This window comes from Heterodontus francisci, chromosome 4 (assembly GCF_036365525.1).
Source record: "Heterodontus francisci isolate sHetFra1 chromosome 4, sHetFra1.hap1, whole genome shotgun sequence".
NCBI lineage: Eukaryota > Metazoa > Chordata > Chondrichthyes > Heterodontiformes > Heterodontidae > Heterodontus > Heterodontus francisci.
Window position 1 is genome coordinate 109,971,124 of NC_090374.1, and position 20,941 is coordinate 109,992,064.

Genomic DNA, 20,941 nt, shown 5'->3' on the forward strand with positions numbered 1-20,941 from the left:
GCGCCCAAGGCAGGAGGGCCCAACCCTGGCATTAAAGTCCCCCAGCAGGAATAGGTGTTCGGTGTTGGGGATGCTGCTAATGATGTTATGGAGTTGTTCATAGAACTGGTCTTTAGCTTCAGGTGCGGAACAGAGTGTTGGAGCATAGATGCTGAGTAGGTGTACTGGACCAGAGGTGGTGAGCAGTCGGATGGACAGTATGCGTTCCGAGCCATTTGAGGGAGGCTCTATCATGCTGAGCAAGGAGTTTCTGATGGCGAAGCCCACTCCATGCTGTCTTGGTTCTTCAGGATCCCTGCCCTGCCAGAAGAAGGTGTAGTCTTGCTCTGCTAGAGAGCCACTCGCGGGGAGGCGAGTCTCCTGAAGTGCTGCAATGTCCACATTGAGTCTACTGAGCTCGTTGTTAATGATGGCGGTCTTCCGAGAATCGTTGATTTGTGTAAGGTCTTCCGACAGGCCAGGACACATAGTTCTGACGTTCCAGCTTGCAAAGCGAAGGGCTGGTACCTTCTTTCCTTTTTTCATGTTGTTTGGTGCGGTGTATCAGTCCACCTTTCGGGCAATGACCCTGAGCTCCAAGCACCCATTGAAGCAGGCAGACTGTGGCGGGACAGAACCTTATTGACCGGGGGCTGCCCGGTTTGAGGCGGGCGGTAGCTGTCCAGTGAGGTGCAATGACCTCTCCCACCGACAAAGGCAACCCGTGGCGCCCAGTTTCTACGCCAATTTATCTGGACTTATAACCCGTAACTGCTGCCTTCCGTGTTGTTTCAGTCGCTGTGAGGCAACTATGGAGTGACCTCTCCATGGCGCATGCCTGGGCAAATTTATGGAGGTTGAGAGTTGCCCAGTCGTCAAAACCCCCCTCTCGGCCTTTCTGGTGGGGTCCAAAGGAGTGCAGGACACGACGTTTGGCACCAGTATGGCTGCAGGAACTGCCGGAAACATGCCAAAGGTGACACATGACCGCCTACGGGGTTCCGCTCCGGATTTTCTGTTAGGGTTTACTCCCTTAGCCTTGGTCTCTCCCGAGACGCCCACAAGGCAGTGGGGTTGTTGGGGCCCCTACACAGGTGTAGGATGGATACTCCTTAAGTAAGGAGATCAAAACTGCACACAATACTCCAGATGTGGTCTCACCAATACCCTATACAACTGTAGCAAAACATCCCTAACTTTTTTTTCCATTCCCTACTTCAACAAGTCTCCATTCCCTAAGCATGCGAAGCAACAAGATGGGGAGGATGGTATAAAGTCTGGACTATTATCTCTAGGATTGTTTGTTCTAATAATTGTTAACTAAAGGCTGAAACAGATCTGAGAAAACAGTAATGATTTATATTCTCCTTCATTTATACAGCCCATGCATGTAACAAGGAATTAATGAGTAATATGTGAATTTGTTTTTATTATTGTTGCATTCAGGCTGGAACTAAAGTTTAAACCTGATCCAACAGAATGGAACTTTATTTGGGCCTACTTAACTGAAATTTGAAAACTCAATCGGTCTGAATTTTATTCTGGCAACGGGAGCCCCCGCAGCAGGCCAAAAGGTGGGGGGAGACACCCCGCCTCGGATCCCCTTTGTAATTCCAAGGTGGGCAGGCAATTAACAGCCTGCTGCCCCTTTAAAGGACAAGTTTCCATCTCCAGAGATACTGACCAATCAGCAAGCCGGCAGCTCTGCAGTACCGGCAGCACCACCTGCAGCACTGGCCACCGCTGGTACCGCAGGAGACCCTGCAGTACCAAAGACGGCAGACACCCCAGGAGAGGCAAGTGGAGTCAGGGTCGCCAGGGTCATTCAGGTAGGCCCCGACGAGGGAGTGGGGGGAGGGGGGCTGTCTTCCCGGGGGTGGGTGGCAATTGCTACCGGGGGGCCCTCCAGGGACTCTGGATTGCCACCAAAGGAGGGAGCTCCCCCCTAACCTCGCAAGGAGGCCTCCAGGTTTCACCTGATGGCACCTCCCTGTGGTGGCAGGCCTCTCTGCCTTCTGTTAAATTGAGGTGAAGGTGGGAAGAGGCCCTTAAGTGGCTACTTAAGGGCCTCAATTGGCCTGGGTCGAGAAGGCCGACCTCGGCCATCCCCCAGACTAAATTGGAAGGCGAGGGACATTCTAACCCAGCCACCACCACCCTCAACCCACCCCTCAGTTCTGTTCCAAACCCTAGGGGGTCCATAAAATTCAGACCATCTTGTTTTTTAATAAAATGTTTCAGTAAAATTATACAAGAAAACATCAGTTGCATGAGGTCAGATGAAATATAGTACAAACCTGGCAATTATTTAGCAGCAGTTGCATTATCTAAATATTTACAAGAGCAGAAACACCAGTAAAATCTTTGTCCTTTTAAATATTTAACCTCTTTATATACCCAGTTAGAGGACATAGGAAAAACATCAGCTTACTTATCTTGTGAGTAGCTCCCTATGTAGGTTCACTGTGTCCTTGAATGTGAAAATATAAATTTGAATTATCAAATTAACCTAGACTCAAATCAACCTTTATAAATATTAACGAACTTCAAACTTCATTGATTCCTGTATTTTAGATTTCAGTTCTAAGCACAGACCACTTATTTATTCAATACTTCCAGACTTCTCTTTAATTGACTCACTTAATTTTTCTCAGCAGGGTGACAACAACATGTCTCCCCATCTGCATGGCACTCCAATACAGTGGTAAAAAGCATACAATCTCTATTTGTGGATACATAAATGATGCCAGTGAAAATATTTGCAACACTCCCACCTGTCCCAAAACAAAACTAGAAGCAGTGCAGCAGATTGAGCTTGATTTTTCAGTTTTACAAAAACTGCTTGATATTGTGAAATTTAAGCTCTTTAAGTGCTGGCAAATATTAATTAAACCACAAGAAGTCCAAGTCACCTAAACAGCTCAGCTTAAATCTAGCACATTAATTTGGCAGTCTGTATCCAAATATAGACCATCAATCTAATAATTCTATCTTCTGAATTGGATGAAGCATCATTCTTCATAGGCTCGAATAAGATTTTCCAACCAAACAAACCCGGCATTAAAATATTATTTTAAAAATCAAGATGGTCTCACCGTTGTGCCTATTTCCAAATAGAAAAAAAAAACTATAGTGAATTCCTCTAAAGAGGAAAGCCACAAACTGGGCTCTGTAATGCTCATAGTTTTGGCACTATGGGTCCTATTTTGTTAACAAAGTGGCATTCCCGTTGCGCGCACACACTTTTGGTGTGACCCCTGTCCAGTGCAATTTTGGTGAGGGCATTAGTGTGTGTGTTAGGAGTATGCGCCAGAAGTATGCAGAATAGGCAGATTGTGACATCAGTCAGTTGTTTTAGACCTCACTGTTCCAGCTAATTCCCTCTCTGAACTTCACGAAGGTGAACATGCATTCAGCAGCAGGAAAGATCCCACACTACAAGCACGTTTAAAGGGATCATCAACCACTTGCAGGTTAGTTGCTGATTACTTTCTATTTGCCCTGCTTGGATTTGTGGAAGTGATAACTGTTTTGATGAGTTGCTTACAGTTGGTGAAGTCTGCAGGGAGTGGTGCTGCACGTGGAGAAGGTCTTGGTTGTGACTGCAAGACTCCCAGTCATGGGTACTATAGTTGCAGTTCCCCTTGGGGGGAGCACAAGAGGGAGATGGAGCAGAAGCAGCAAAGAACAAGCCGCTCACAAAGGGAAGAGGAAGGGTGGAGAAGTGCTCTCAGCAGGAGGCCATATCCACCTGGGGTCTTTCAGAAGCACCTGCCTTATCTTCATCTAAGCCAGGAACAGTGCATGTGCATCATTTTGTATTCATTTCTCAAGGTAGTGTCCTCAGCCCAACCATCTTCAGCTGCTTCATCAATGACCTTCCTCCATCATAAGGTCAGAAGTGGGGATGTTCGCTGATGATTGGACAATGATCAGTACCATTCGCGACTCCTCAGATACTGAAGCAGTCCATGTCCATATGCAGCAAGACCTGGGCAACATCCAGGCTTGGGCTGATAAGTGGCAAGTCATGTTCGCACCAGACAAGTGCCTGGCAATGGCGACCTCTAATACGAGAGAACCTAACCGTCTCCCCTTGACATTCAATGGCATTACCTTTGCTGAATTCCCAACTGTCAACATCCTGGGGCTCACCATTGACCAGAAACTGAACTGCAGAAGCCACATGAATACTATAGCTAAAAGAGGTCAGAGGCTGACAATTCAGCGCTGAGTAACTCACCTCCTGACTCCCCAAAGCCTGACCACCATCTATGAGGCACAAGTTAGGAGTGTGATGGATTATTCACTACTTGCCTGGATGAGTGCAGCTCCAACAATCTAACAACACTCAAGAAGCTTGACACCATCCAGGACAAAGCAGCCCGCTTGAACAGCACCCCATTCATCACCTTAAACATTCACTCCCTCCACCACCGACGCACAGTGGCAGCAGTGTATACCATTTACAAGATGCACTACAGCAACTCACCACACCTCCTTCGACAGCATCTTCCAAACCCATGACCTCTTCCACCTAGAAGGACAAGGGCAGCAGATGCATGGGAACACCACCACCTGCAAGTGCTCCTCCAAGCCACACACCATCCTGACTTGGAACTATATCGCCATTCCTTCACTGTCGCTGGATCAAAATCCTGGAACTCCCTTCCTATCAGCACTGTTGGTGTACCTACCCCACATGGACTGTTGCAGTTCAAGAAGGAGCTCACCACCACCTTCTCAAGGGCAATTAGGGATAGGCAATAAATGCTGGCCTTGTAAACAATGCCCACATCCCATGAAAGAAAGAAAAGTGCAAGAATGGACAAGTAGCCAGACGCTCAAACGACAGCAAAGGTCATTGTGTCACAGAGGTCTAGAGTCACTTACAGCACAGAATGAGGCCATTTGGCCTATCAAGTCCATACCGGCTCTCCACAGAGCAATCCAATCAGTCCTACTCCCCGTTCGATCCCCATAGCCTTTCAAGTTTATTTCCTTCAAGTGCCCATTCAGTTTCCCTTTGAAATCATTGATTGTCTCCACTTCCACAAGCCTCATGTTGCAGGTCATTACCACTCGCTGCGTTAAAAAGTTCTTCCTCTCATCTCTTGCAGAAAACCTGCAATCTGTGTCTCCTAGTCCTTGTACCATCAATTAATGGGAACAGATTTTCATTGTCTAATTTATCAATGCCTATCATAATCTTGTACACCTCTATCAAATCTTCCCTCAATCTCCTTTGCTCCAAGGAGAACAACCCCAGCTTTTCCAACCTAACTTTGTAACTAAAATTCCCCCATCCCTGGAACCATTCTGGTAAATCTCCTCTGCACCCTTTCAAGGACACTCACATCCTTCCTAAAGTGTGGTGACAAAAATGGACACAATACTCCAGTTGGGGCCCAATCAGAGCTTTTTAAAGGCTCAGCATAACTTGCCTGCTTTATCTCTATTTACAAAACCCAAGATCCCATATGCTTTGCTAACCACTCTCGCAATATGTCCTGCTACCTTCAAAGATTGATGCTCATGCACCCCAGTCCCTCTGTTCCTGCACATTCTTTAGAACTGTGCCATTAACTCTATATCACCTCACCATATTCCTTCTGCCAAAATGCATCACCTCACTCTTGTCTGTATTAAATACCACCTGCCACTTTCTGCCTATCCTGCTAGCCTAAGTCATGTTGCAGTTGACTGGTATCATCCTCCCTGTTTGCCATTCCTCCAAGTTTGGTATCATTGGCAAATTTTGAGATTCTACTCTGTATTTTAAGATCCAAGTCATTTATATATCGCAAAAAAAGCAGTGGTCCTAGCACTGACCCTTAGGGAACACCACTGTCTACCATCCTCCATTTGCTATGACTCACTGTTTTCTGTCCTTAAAACAATTTTTTATCCAATTGGATACTGACCCTCCTATTCCATGAGCCTCAATTTTGTTAACCAGTCTTTTATGTGGTACTTTAACAAACCTTTTCTTAAAATCAATTTGACAACAACCACTGCATTCCCTTCATCAAACAAATCCGTTACTTGATCAAAAAATTCAATTAGATTAGTCAAGCATGATCTGCCTGTTACAAATCCGTACTGGCCATCCTTAAATTAACTCAAACCTCTCCAAGTGCTTGTTGATTTTTTTCCCTGATTATCGTTTCTAAAACCTTACCCACCACTGATGTTAAACTAACTGGCCTGTACAAAGAACAGTACAGCACAGGAACAGGCCATTCGGCCCTCCAAGCCTGCGCCGATCTTGATGCCTGCCTAAACTAAAACCTTCTGCACTTCCGGGGACCGTATCCCTTTATTCCCATCCTATTCATGTATTTGTCAAGATGTCTCGTAAACGTCGCTATCGTACCTGCTTCCACCACCTCCCCCGGCAGCAAGTTCCAGGCACTCACCACCCTCTGTGTAAAGAACTTGCCTCGCACATCCCCTCTAAACTTTGCCCCTCGCACCTTAAACCTATGTCCCCTAGTAACTGACTCTTCCACCCTGGGTAAAAGCTTCTGACTATCCACTCTGTCCATGCCGCTCATAACTTTGTAAGCCTCTATCATGTCGCCCCTCCACCTCCGTCGTTCCAGTGAAAACAATCCGTGTTTATCCAACCTCTCCTCATAGCTAATGCCCTCCAGACCAGGCAACATCCTGGTAAACCTCTTCTGTACCCTCTCCAAAGCCTCCACGTCTTCTGGTAGTGTGGCGACTAGAATTGCACGCAATATTCTAAGTGTGGCCTAACTAAGGTTCTGTACAGCTGCAGCATGACTTGCCAACTTTTATACTCTATGCCCCGACCGATGAAGGCAATCATGCCGTATGCCTTCTTGACTACCTTATCCACCTGCGTTGCCACTTTCAGCGACCTGTGGACAAGTATGCCCAGATCTCTCTGTCTGTCAATACTCCTAAGGGTTTTGCCATTTACTGTATACTTCCCACCTGCATTAGACCTTCCAAAATGCATTACCTCACATTTGTCCGGATTAAACTCCATCTGCCATTTCTCCGCCCAAGTCTCCAACCGATCTATATCCTGCTGTATCCTCTGACAATCCTCATCACTATCCGCAACTCCACCAACCTTTGTGTCATCCACAAACTTACTAATCAGACCAGCTACATTTTCCTCCAAATCATTTATATATACTACAAACAGCAAACGTCCCAGCACTGATCCCTGCGGGACACCACTAATCATATCCCTCCATTCAGAAAAGCACCCTTCCACTGCTCCCCTCTGTCTTCTATGACTGAGCCAGTTCTGTATCCATCTTGCCAGCTCACCTCTGATCCCGTGTGACTTCACCTTTTGTACCAGTCTGCCATGAGGGACCTTGTCAAAGGCTTTACTGAAGTCCATATAGATAATATCCACTGCCCTTCCTTCATCAATCATCTTTGTCACTTCCTCAAAAAACTCAATCCAATTAGTGAGACACGACCTCCCCTTCACAAAACCATGCTGCCTCTCGCTAATAAGTTCGTTTGTTTCCAAATGGGAGTAAATCCTGTCCTGAAGAATCCTCTCTAATAATTTCCCTACCATTGATGTAAGGCTCACCGGCCTATAATTTCCTGGATTATCCTTGCTACCCTTCTTAAACAAAGGCACAACATTGGCTATTCTCAAGTCCGCTGGGACCTCACCTGTAGCCAATGAGGATGCAAATATTTCTGTCAAGGCCCCAGCAATTTCTTCCCTTGCCTCCCTCAGTATTCTGGGGTAGATCCCATCAGGCCCTGGGGACTTATCTCCTTTAATGCTTTGCAAGACACCCAACACCTCCTCCTTTTTGATAATGAGATGACTGAGACTATCTACACTCCCTTCCCTAGGCTCGTCAGCCACCAAGTCCTTCTCTTTGGTGAATACTGATGCAAAGTACTCATTTAGTACCTCGCCCATTTCCTCTGGCTCCACACATAGATTCCCTCCTCTGTCCTTGAGTGGGCCAACCCTTTCCCTAGTTACCCTCTTGCTCTTTATATACGTATAAAAAGCCTTGGGATTTTCCTTAATCCTGTTTGCCAATGACTTTTCGTGACCCCTTTTAGCCCTCCTCACTCCTTGCTTAAGTTCCTTCCTACTGTCTTTATATTCAGCGCTTACAAATGCTTCCTTTTTCTTTTTGACTAGGCTCACAATATCCCGCGTTATCCAAGGTTCCCGAAACTTGCCAAACTTATCCTTCTTCCTCACAGGAACATGCTGGTCCTGGATTCTAATCAACTGACATTTGAAAGACTCCCACATGTCAGATGTTGATTTACCCTCAAACAGCTGCCCCCAATCTAAATTCTTCAGTTCCTGCCTAATATTGTTATAATTAGCCTTCCCCCAATTTAGCAACTTCACCCGAGGACTACTCTTATCCTTATCCACAAGTACCTTAAAACTTATGGAATTATGGTCACTGTTCCCGAAATGCTCCCCTACTGAAACTTCGACCACCTGGCCGGGCTCATTCCCCAATACCAGGTCCAGTACGGCTCCATCCCTAGTTGGACTATCTACATAGTTGCTATCTATGTAGTTGCTAGGACTGTACTTACACCCTTTCTTGAACAAAGGTGTCACATTTGCCACTCTCCAATTCTCTGGCACCTCCCCAATATCCCGGGAAGATTGGAAGATTGTGACAAGCCTTTCCACTATCTCCACCCCAACTTCCTTTAGCAACCTGCAAGGCATCTGGACAAGGTGACTTATCTATGCTCAACACAGCCAGCCTTTCCAGTACCTCTTTCCTCTCAATTTTTACCCTATCCATTGCCTCCACTCTTTCTGCTTCTACCGATATTTTGTCAGATTCCTCTTAGTAAATACCGATACTGAGTACTTATTAACTATTCTAGACTTGCCCTTCGCCTCGGAGCACACATCACCCTCTTGGTCTGTAAAAGACCCCACTCCACCTCTTACTATCTGCTTACTATTTACATGCTGGTAAAGTTTTTTTTTTGAGTTTCCTTTTATGTTAACTGCCATTCTATTCTCATTATCTCTTTGCCAGTCTTCACTTCACTTCTCAACCGATTGTATTTGACCTGATTCTCACTTGAAGAATTCATCTGACATGCATCATACACTCTCTTTTTTGTTTCATCATAATCTCTATCTCGCTCGTCATCCAAGGAGCACTGTTTTTGGTTCCCCTGCCTTTTACCCTTATTGGAGTGTACCTAGTCTGTACCTGAAGCATCTCTTCCTTAAAGATAACCCATTGCTCCATTTCCTGTCAGTCTTTGATTCCAATTTACCCTGGCTAGTTCCCGTCTCATTACACTGAAATTAGCTCTCTTCCCATCTAGACCTTCTACCTTATATTGTTCCTTGCTTTGCTGCATTACTAGTTTAAACCTTATGATATGATAATTACTCTTACCCAAATGCTCCCCCACAGACCCTTGGTCATCTTGGTCCACCTCATTTCTCAGCACCAGATCCAGCAATGCTTCCTTTCTAATAGTAAAAGCAAAATACTGCAGATGCTGGCAATCTGAAATAAAAACAGAAAGTGCTGGAAATACTCAGCAGGTCTGGCAGCATCTGTGGAGAGAGAAGCAGAGTTAACGTTTCAGCTGTGACCTTTCATCTGATTAAAGGTCACAGACCTGAAACGTTAACTCTGCTTCTTTCTCCACAGATACAGCCTGGCCTGTTGAGTATTTCCAGCACTTTGTTTTTATTCCATGCTTCCTTTTTAGTTGGGCCAAGAATATACTGATCAAGGAAGTTCTCCTGAACACATTTCAGAAATTCCTCCACCTCCTTTCCCTTAACTCTAACATTATTCCAATCAACAGTTGGGTAATTAAAGTCCCCCAATATCAACACTCTATATTTCTTGCACATCTTTGTGATTTCCCTGCAGATTTGCTCCTCAATCTCTCTCTCACTATTTGGAGGCCTACAAAATACCCGCAATAGCAGGATACCCTTTTTACTTCTCAACTCTAACCAAATGGATTCTGTCCTTATCACCTCAAAGGAAATCCCCTCTTTCCAACACTATAATGCCTTCCCTAATCAGTACTGCCACCCCACCTCCCATTTTTCCTACTTTATCTTTTCTGAACCCCGGTTGGAATTTTACAGCCCTCAAACGAGCGGGCTGGTGGCGACTGCGGGTGGGGGGGGGGGGGGGAAAGGGCGTAAAATTGAGTGGGCAGCGGGGAGGGCCATTCCCGATCGCTTCCACCCCTGCTGCAATTTGACGCGGAGCGGCAGCGGCGAGAAACGGCCTGCCCAACCCAGGCCAATCAAGGCCCTTAAGTGACCAATTAACTGGCACTTAAGGGCCTCCTTCCGCTGCCGCAGGTATTTTACCCTTGGCGGCTGGACAGCAAAGGCCTCAAGAAACCCGCCTGGTAAAACCAGGCGATCTACTTGTGGGCTGGGGGGACGGGGGTCCTCCTGATCGGGCACCCTGTGCCCCACAGAGGGCCGCCCCCGAAGCGCCAACCAGCTCCAACGTAGAACACTGCCCCCCCTCCCCCCAACTAACCGACTCCCCCCTTGCCTCACTGGGGCCTGGCCGATTATCCCCAGCTGTGGTGGCTGGGTGTAGTCCCACCAGTGGCCACCACTCCCGGTGACGGTGCTGGGACTAAGAGCTACCAGCCCGCTGATTGGCCAGCCTCAAGGAGCTTGAAGTCCCACTCAAGACAAATTAAGGGTCTGTGGAGCGAAAAATCCTGGCGTGGCTCCCCAGGCCCTGTGGAGGTGGGCTCGCCACCGACTTTTTGGCGAGTGGGTGGGGCCTCTCGCACAACGTAAAATTTTGGCCATTAAATACTTTTATATTAAGCGTGCAGTCCTCACCATTTTTAAGCCATGTTTCCGTTATTGTCATTACATCATATTCTCATGGTGTTTTATGTAGTTGTCGCTCACCAACCTTATTCACCACACTTTGTACAATGTAATCCTGTCTTTGCATTCCTCATAGTCCTTCTCACTCTCTAATATGGAATTACTCCCTTCTCTTGTACTCTCCAATACTCTCACATTATGCACCTTATTCCTCTTTTCTATTTCTATATGGGTGCCTAATTTAATTTAAAGTCTCCCCAACCACACTAGTGAATCTCTCTGTGAGGACATTGATCCCAGTCCTGCTGATGTGCAACCCATTGCTTTTGAATAAGCGCCTTCTGTCCCAGAACTGGTTCCATTGCCCCAAGAACCTGAAGCTGTCCTTGCTGTACCCATTGTTCCTCCCTATCTTCCTATTCCTACTCTAGCTAGCATGTGGCACTCAGAATAATCCAGAGATTACTACTGCCAAGATCCTACTTTTCAACTTCCTCCCAGCTCCTGAAAATCTGGCCATAGGACCTTAATACCTGCCCTATCTATGTCATTGGTACCAATATGTACCAAAACTTCTGGCTCACTTCCTTCCCCTTGCAGAATATTCTGCACCTTCTCCATGATGTCTTTTAGCTTGGCACCAGGGAGGCAACACACCATGCGGGACTTATGATGACAGGTTACAGAAATGCCCGTCTGTCACCCTGAATATGAGATCTCGTATAACAACTGCATTTCTACACTTTGCTGTTCCCTTCTGTACAGTCATTAGTACCATGGTCCAGACTGCACTCTTTCAAATTATCATCACTCCCAGCTGTCTCCAATACTGAGTACTTTTTTTGAGAGTGGCACACACCCTCAATACTCCTCCACCTACTGCCTCTTCCTATTCTTCCAGATGGCCACCCACCTACTATCCTGAACTCTTACTTCTTGTGGGGTGACCACCTACTGGACAAGTAGTTCAAATCCAATCTCCAAGGGTATTGGGAGGCAAAGTATCTGAGGCCAGGGAGGGAAGAAGCAGCTAAAAAACCTTTTGGAGGCAGGGTGAAGGCAAGAACTAGAACCAGAAAAGTGCAGGAAGATCAAGCAGCTAAAAAAGCAGGGAGCACAGGACTGGGAAACCAAAGGAAGAGGAAGAGACCAAACGGCTAAAAATAAAAAGCAAGATATAGCTGGTATCTGGAATATTGCAGGAGTGAGAAGACTTGGAGGAATACAATAATAAAAATACTAAATACACATTTTTAAAATGGTGTTTAAAAAAATTGAAGCACTTACCTGTAAGCACAGCACAAAAACAAACGGGGACAGAGCTGGGAAAGTGAATTAATAAACTTAGCACCATATTTTGTACTAGTGGCGAGAGCATGCAACTGCATTGTTTACATTCAGGATTTCAATTTTTAATGATTATATAAGCCACTTCAAATGAAACTGTTGTCACAAAAGCATGACAAAAATCATACACATACAAAAATGTTTCAAAATTATATATGTGTATACAGATTACCTAAGGAAGAAAAGTTTACAAATATTCAAGATCTATACGTTTGTTCATCTTTAGGATACTAAAGTTAAAAATTCAAACTGAATGCTCGATATCTTAAATAAAGGAAAATATAGGAAATACACAGTGGATCCATCAGTATTGAAAAAACTAAGACAAACTAAAGTTCACAACTGAAGCCAGTGTAAGCAACCTATGTAGCTTTGATGGAAGGTCAAATAACTTTTTTCATTTTTTCACTGGATGTGTCAAGGCCAGCAGTTATTGCCCATCTTTAATCGCCCTTTGATAGAGGGCCTTAACCCAAAACACTAACCTGTTTTTTTCTCTTTTTATTTGCTGTCAGGTCTACGGAGGCAAACCCCCAGGACATCACCGTGAGGCCTGGCTGATTTTAACTCCCAGACTTCATTTTAATATGATTGACGGGCTGCCCGCTCAATTGTGTCAACTAAAAGGCAGCCCACCCAATTTTGTGGCTTAACTTTCAGCGGGCTTTATGATGCCTATTAAAGTGAGTTGCATTCCCTGAAGTTAAAAAATAATAATTTCTTTGCAATAATGTGGAGAGAATTATCTTTGCAGCAATGAGTCAGACAGCTGCCCCCAAATTTTGAGATACCTTCCTGGAGGTCCTCATGGATTTCGGCATTATGGTTGAAAATATGCAGAAGTCCACTTTCAGCCTGTGTGCTATCATCTCGCATCAACATACTGCCTTGTAGTGAGTGGCCAACTCCCGGGATGCTGCAGTCAGGCCTTAACAATAGAAGTCAGTGTAATCAACCTTTGTAGCTTTGATGGAAGGTCAAATAACTTTTTTTTATTCCTTCACTGGAAGTGGGCGTCGCTGGCAAGGCCAGCATTTATTGCCCATCTTTAATTGCCCTTGAGAAGGTGGTGATAAGCCGCCTTCTTGAACTGCTGCAGTCCATGTGGGGTAGGTACACCGACAGTGCTGTTAGGAAGGGAGTTTCAGGATTTTGACCCAGTGATAGTGAAGGAACGGCGATATAGTTCCAAGATGATGTGTGGCTTGGAGGGGAACTTGCAGGTGGTGGTCCTCCTTTTCTTAACTAAACTAGAAGGAGATACTGGGTTACTCCAATATCATCAATGTCTTTGGAACACTTCCTTAAAAGGCAGTGGGAGCAGAGTCTTTAAATATTTTTAACGCAGAGGTAGATAGATTTTTCATAAACAAGGGGGTGAAAGGTTATCGGGGGTAGACAGGAGTGTGGTGTCAAGGTTATAATCAGATCAGCCATGATCTTAATGAATGGCCTACTCCTAATTCATATGTTCATATGTAACAAAAAACTTAACAAAAGTGCCCCCTTTTTAGAGGGGGACAACAAATAAAGAACTTAAGTTAAAAAAAAAGAAACTCATGAACTTAAATATTATCTACACCACCCAGCATGCCCTCCAGTCCTTGCCTAGCACACTGGTCATGAAAGGCCAAAAGCATGTTGGCAGACACCATGTGCTCCTTCTCCAGGTCCATCAGGGCATAAATAAGGCCAATGAAAAGAGGCAGACAGCCAAAGTGACCACCCCTATTGGCCGCGCCCAACCTGAACCTGTGGATGACCACCTTGGTCAGCCCCAGAGGCAGGCCCACCCTTCTCCACACTAGGTGACCAAAGATCTGGAGCATAGAACTGAAGTGGAGCCAGAAGAGCGCATGCTGGTATTGGGCTCCCCATTCAAGAAACATACACCCACCTTAGGCAGAATGATTGGTGGGATAGATAGAAGTTTTCAAAGAAACACTGACCTGCTGCAGTCTGCTCTCCAACAGATCTGCAGAAGTGATGAAACCCAGTCCCACAGGAGTTGTAGTCCTGTGATGGAAACAGTACATGTTGCCCTCCCTCAGGATGTCAGCACACCTGCTCTTGTGCCACTCCCTCAACCAATGCCCATCATGATGTCAGCAAGTCAGCTGGACCATGCTGTCCTGGAATTTCAAGGGTCCTAACACAGAGCAACAGCAACCTTCCATCAGCTTTGCTGAAAACAACTCAAAAGCAGTAGATATGGAAACCTTTGTATAAGAAGAGCACCATGGGTTAACCCTTGGGTGAGAAATGAATGGAAGGCAATTATTATTATGGGAATTAAATTCATCACCTTAATTATATTTGGTATCATAGAATCATATAGCACAAAATGGGGCTATTTGGCCAATCGTGCCTGTTGCGGGTCTTTGAAAGATCTATCCAATTAGTTCCACTCCCCTGTTCTTCCCATATAACCCTGCAATCTTTTTTCTTATCAAGTAAAAATCCAATATGCAATGTGGGTTTATTGTAGCTTTTGAGTCTGTGTCACAGAATGCCATTGGTATAGATGTTGGCTGAATCGTTTCAACATTCTTTAATTCAGGATTAAGGGAGTGATGAAGAATGCAACAAGGATAGTTAATGTATAAGTTTTCAGGGTAGGGGAATGGGTAGGTTACCAGAATCACTGAGTTATTAACTTCTCCCTCATCATTTGCTGCACAGTGTTGAGGTGGCACTCAATTTTATAATAACTTGACCTTCAGTAAATGTGAAAGTCCCTTTATGAAATATATAATAGTCTATTAACAAAATATCAGTAACAATGTTTAAAGACAACAAATTAATGTAAAGATTATTTAGGAAATTCCAATTTTTTTTACTAGTGAAAATGCTTAGAGGAAACTTTGACAAAGTGTCTTAAACTTATAAAATGTTTTCCATTCTGACACGCACAAAGACAAACAATCAGAATTTGGCTACACCACAAACAGTGGATAGGCATAAATGCCACAGGGTTACATTCATATTGGTTGTGGCTTTTGACCAAATAAATCAAAGCAACTCTTGGAAACGTATGATCTCATTATTACCTTAAAGCCATACTGTCTGACAACAGATTAAATAGCTTGGCTTTAGATATACATTAAAATGTTGTACTTCACACCCTACATAAAATTACTACCATGTGAATGAAGTAGAAGCAAAAATACAGTTCCCGCTGTCAGTAAAATTTCTGGCAAAAATTAATCAACCATTCATCCATTCAGGCTCTTTGCACAGCCTTTGTCAAATAGGGAATACTGCAAGATTTCTTCACTCTTCCAGGCATTCATTTGAATGAGTTGGAGAATCCATCAAGCTCTGTTTGATTTATTGAAGTGTCTCCCGACTCAGCAGTAGAACTTGAGCAAATGAACTGGTATCATCACTGCTCTACTACAAACCAGCAGTAATTCCAAATTTAACTGTTTTATGCATCTTCTAAAAAAAAAATATGGATTTTCTGACTGCTGCATCAAAAAGCTCTTGCTGCCACCACCACTGTGCCTCCAAAAGGTTTCAATGCATTTCAGTTAGCCAAAAAAGGACAAACCATCATTACTAAGATGTGCATTTCAATATACACCTTTGGATAGTCTACATCTGAGTTGAAAAACTGTAATGAAAACACTTTTTACAATTATTATATGATGGATAATCAACAGATAAAAATTGTGCAACACTGATCAAATTTTAAAAGTGCAAACTTCCACTTGAGTTCTTTTTTATATAAAATGCTAGTACATATATATCTTTTCTGCTTAAAGTACCAAACATAACTGGATGCAAACTGCAGTCTTCAAACACAGTGAAGTAATACAAAGTCCACAGCAAAGAATCCATGAAATACAATCTGACATAACCCCTAATATGTTTTATTTGATAAAAGGTGACAAGGTGGAAAAATAATATTTGTGTGAGGCAGTCCTTTAAATTGTCAAATGCTTATCAGTTGCATGGAACACTGTTTAAACATGGATTTTATCCATGAGCACCCTCCATTGAACCCTGCTCAGTACATTCATCATGCTAGAGCTCCTCTGTTTTCTCATAAAGATACATGACCTTTGCCTATTAAATTTCATTAGTAGGGCACCACACAAGGCTCCTTTTCACATGACAGAATACAATGTAAAACATCCTTGCCTCAAGGATTAGTGGGAACTATCCCCTCTTCAATCTTTGTCCCTAGGAGGCACTTTTAACACCTGCCAACCCCAGCACTATCATCAGAAAAACATTTAGAGATTCATCTTCAGGCTGGTAATTATCATAGATAATTATTTGTGTGGCAGTATAGATAAAGTTGGTCTACCATAAAAATCTGGTAGATTTTTCAGGAAGCAGAAAATATCATTATAGGTTTAACTCTTTCAGCCGATTTATCCTGTTTGCCATTCAACAACTTCTGTTGAAATATGTGCATTTGTATCATGAAAGACTAGTGACTGCTCTTAAATACAATAATTTAGAGACAATACAAAATAAAGTAGTAAGGAAATTAAGGAGTTAGATTTAAAAGAAAACAGTTTTGTTTTAATTTTCATTTCAATTAATGGTGTAATGAAAAGTCTATTTGTAAACACTTGTATTTTTCAAGCAAAGTCTAATGCCTCCAGCAACTCATTTGTTACAGAGTTGATTGCTTAGGATGAAGATTCCAGAAGTAAAGATACTTAAACTAGTAATGAAACAAAACTATTCACATCAAATGCACTTCACATAAGTGTCAATATGTTCACCATAAAAATAGAAAACCAATTTTTATAGGTATTATGCTAACTTTTTATGTCAAGCAGACAAAATAAAACACACATGCAAACAATTCTTGCAGAAAGCAACAAAAGTCTTAAAATACTAAGTTCACAACTAGGCAATCAACTTTAAGTATAATAAACATGGGCTTCTGCTTCATTGGACATTCATTTAGAGATAACAGCAGAAAAGAATGGGGGAAAATTATATAATGGTCAGCACTCATTTCTGCATTGCACCATTACAGTGAACAACATAAGAAGATTTTTATGATTTCTTTAAATGTGGATAAACTTTTTACTATGATATTGGGAATTACCAATAAATCAAAACTTTAAAAACTACATTAATATTTTCTGATTGGGCTTGAAAATCACATTTTAGTTGAGAACTGAAAAATATCTATGCAGTGGCAATCATTATCTGTCCATGCTCTCCTAGATAATATCAAATTTAAATGTGTTTCAGATCAATGTGATATAATATGCATCACTATCAAAATTATATTAACATCCAATGACTGATTGCTAGCTATCACTAACCTTATATACATGTATGAAAGTTGAATGGGCAGAATGTTCCAGGCTCTGGAGTGGTGGGAAAGGAGGTGGCACGGAAAATAGTGGGGAGCCACTTCGGGACAGCTCCCAAATGCCAGGAAAGTTTCCCTGGGGCAGGCAGGAATGCGGATCGGCATATCTGCCTATTTAAAGCCCCAATTAGGGCCAATTTACAGTGCTTATTGGCGGCAGTGTGGTCCCCACCAGCTTAATGGAGGCAGCCTCCTTGCAGCAGTCCAGGGGGCCTTCGAAGTCCGAGACTCCATCCCCCAAAGAGGACGCCTTCAGCAGCAAAAGCCACATCTCCGATCAGAGGGGCCTGCCTGCTTGGCCCCCTAAAAGATTTAATTATTTTCAACCCTCCAAGGACACCTCCATTTTGAGGTGCCCTCACGTTCTCCTACCTGCCTCAGCAGTGCCCACCTGTCTCGCTGGGGCTGCCAAGGCTCTATTGTTCTCAGCCCTTTGATTGAGACAGCAGCATTGGGAGCCCACCCGCCATCCTTAATTGAATGGCACGCTTGGAGGCAGCCATTTAGGAGGCCCGCTCCGGGAAAGTAGCTCCCCGGTTTGGCTCCCAGCAAGTGCAGGCTTGGGACCTCCATCTGGTCCTGTTGTCGGGCCCCAGTGTCGGAGTCCTGAAGCCCATGGGAAAATCCTGCTCTGAGATTCCAGTAAATGACTGGTCTAGTCAGGTAAAATGTGAGCTATGAAGAAAAATCAGGCGAGAAACTGAAAGAACAAGTTAAACACATTATGACAGCAAAAAGGTTCTTATTTGACGCATTTGCTTCATTTGCATTTTCACAGTACATTCAGAATACTGCGTCAACGCACAACATTTACAGCCACAAAAACACAGCAGCCCCGATTTTAACTCGGCCAGTTTACAACAGGAAATTTTGGTTTCAGTTCAAAACTCATCCACCACAACCAAAAAACAAGCCCAGCGAATTATAACTCCCAGGCCACATTATAATATCACCAGTGAGTTTCATACCAAATTGGGTGACCCAACCCGCTTTCAGGGAGCAAATTCCAGCAGGTCAGCTAGAAGCCTATTTAAAGCAGGAATGTGCCTCTTAAAGCTCGGTTGTACTCCCTTGGGTTTGTTCCTTTTTTTTTTATGGCAATGGAAGAGCAATCTTTGATGCAATGAGTCGCAGGCAAGGCCCCAGCTTCTCAGAAGCGTCCCTGGATGTGCTTGTGGAAGAGGCGAGGGCTGGGAGGGAGCTCTTGTTCTGTGGCAGTGCCAGCAGAGTTGCCAAGCAATCTTTTCACCAGACATAAAGATTTCACAGGTAGTCAGCTGTAAGTGTCACCTATAGGATCTAGATGCAGTGCAGAAAGCACTTCAATTACCTCACCAGAGTAGTATGGGTGACTACTGCTCTTCATTTATCTCTCTCTCTGCAACACAAGGCAGCTGCCCCATCCGTCCCCCAGCACTCTGAACAACTCCCTTCTCTTCATTACTTACTTCATTACCCAGCACAACAGCACAGTAGACCAGCTCTCATTCTCACTGACAACAGACTCACCTCTTCCTTGGTCCTTTCATAACAATCAGCAACACTACTTTCCTCTCAGTTGGCAGCATTTTCAAAATCAGCAACTTCTCTCAGGACTCCTTCCTCACTTTGCATTCCAGATACTTGCTTTGTGCCAGCACAAGCCCCACGCACTCCTTTTCAGTAGCCACTCACCCTCTCTTTCTGCACAATAATCATGACCCCTATGCACTGGTAAAATGCACAACCAGCCAGCCTGATTACATAAAATTACATTGTGATGCAGGTCTTCTGCAACTGTGCAGACTCCCAATACCATCTGATCACTTCTCCCTTTTCTATTTTGTATAAATAGCGACATTGAGTACAAAACTGAATGTTTATAAAGCTTTGGCTAGGCCACAACTAGAGCATTGCGTCCAGTTCTGGTCATTACACTTCAGGAAAGATGTGAGGGTCCTTGAGAGGGTTGTGACAGAAACCACACCTGCCAAACTGAGACATATTAATTTTGTCATATGGAACATTATTATTTGAACGTATACTGGACATTGAAATAACCTGGTTAAAAAGACCACAGAACAGTGGCTGAAAATATGGCTGCACATTTGCATCCTAAAGGACAGTTGCATGGAGACACAATGGGAGCACTCCCTGATCCAATTAGCCAGATGGATTTTGTCAATAGTGATGATCAAGGGACATTGAGAGTCATTGAATGTGCAACAGCCAGCATTCCACCTCCCCCCCCCCACCACCCCACCCCTTGAGAGTATCTGGTAAGCTATGAGGAATCCACAAACCTCGCAAGCAAGGCTGTTTCAAGAAAAAAGCTAGTCACGTGACTAAGCTGCTGGCCAACCTGGAGTTAATTGAATTGTACTCACAGAACAGTTTTTGAAAGAGACTGCATTTGAACTTCAAGAAGAGAGCAGTCCCTTTCTCTGTCTCTCTCTCTCACATGCAAAGTTCCAGGGACCCACAGAAGTAACTCAAGCCTCAAGACAGAAGACTCCTGCAGCCTTCTGATACCAGCTAAACAAGTTTTAATGTGTGCGCTGGGCCCCAACGGGAATTGCAAGACATAACTTCAATCAAAGACTTTACATCCAACTCAGAATCAGTAACTGAATTCCATCTATTACTGAAAACCTTTTCCCCTTAATTCTTTGTCTTCCTCTGTCTCAAATTCGTATGTTTATTGCGTATGTTTGCTAGCGTGGTTGCATTGCGTATTCTTAGTAGTTTTAACTGAGTTAAAGTTTTAAGGTTAATAAACTTACACCTTTCTTGTTTAAATCTGAGAAAACCTGTCTGGTTGATTTCTTTACCATTACAATTAGAGAGCAGTGAGCAAGGACTCACTGAGGGGAAGCTAAAAACTCTGTTTTAAAAATTAAACCCTGTCACAGCCAAACCGAGAAAAGGTTGAGAAGGGAGCCCTAGACCCCTTTCTCACCTGGTCGTAACAGGGTGCAGAAGTGATTTACCAGAATGGTTCTCGGGATGGGGGATTTTAGTTACAAGATTAGGTTGGAAAAACTGGGTTGGTTCTCCCTGGAGCAAAGGAGGTTCAGGAGAGATTTGACAGAGGTGTACAAGATTATGACAGACTTGGATAAGGGAGACAATAAAAAACTGTTTCCATTAATCACTGGTACAAGGACTAGGGGACACAGATTGAAGATTTTGTGCAAGAGATGTAGAGGGAATGTGAGGAAGAACTTTTTATGCAGCAGGTGATAATGACCTGGAACACTCTGTCCATGAGGGTGGTGGAAGTGGAGACAATCAATGATGTCAAAAGGAAATTGGATGGGCAGTTGAAGAAAATAAACTTTCAGGGCTACAGGTATCGAGCGGGGGAGTGGGACTGATTGGAGTGCTCTGCTGAGAGCTGTCATGGATTCGATGGGCCGAATGGCCACCTTCTATGCCATAAATGACTA

At 43.9% G+C, this 20,941-nt stretch overlaps 1 protein-coding gene and 1 long non-coding RNA gene across 3 annotated transcripts in view; one reads left to right on the forward strand and one right to left on the reverse strand.

The window, feature by feature from the left end:
• LOC137369191 (protein prune homolog 2-like) overlaps positions 1-20,941 on the reverse strand; it is a 558,836-nt gene that overhangs the window by 262,372 nt on the left and 275,523 nt on the right. The window lies entirely within an intron of this gene.
• On the forward strand, positions 1,461-12,824 carry LOC137369193 (uncharacterized). Its single transcript, XR_010974892.1, has 3 exons — positions 1,461-1,808; positions 3,380-3,452; positions 12,682-12,824. It is a non-coding gene; the product is annotated as an uncharacterized lncRNA (long non-coding RNA).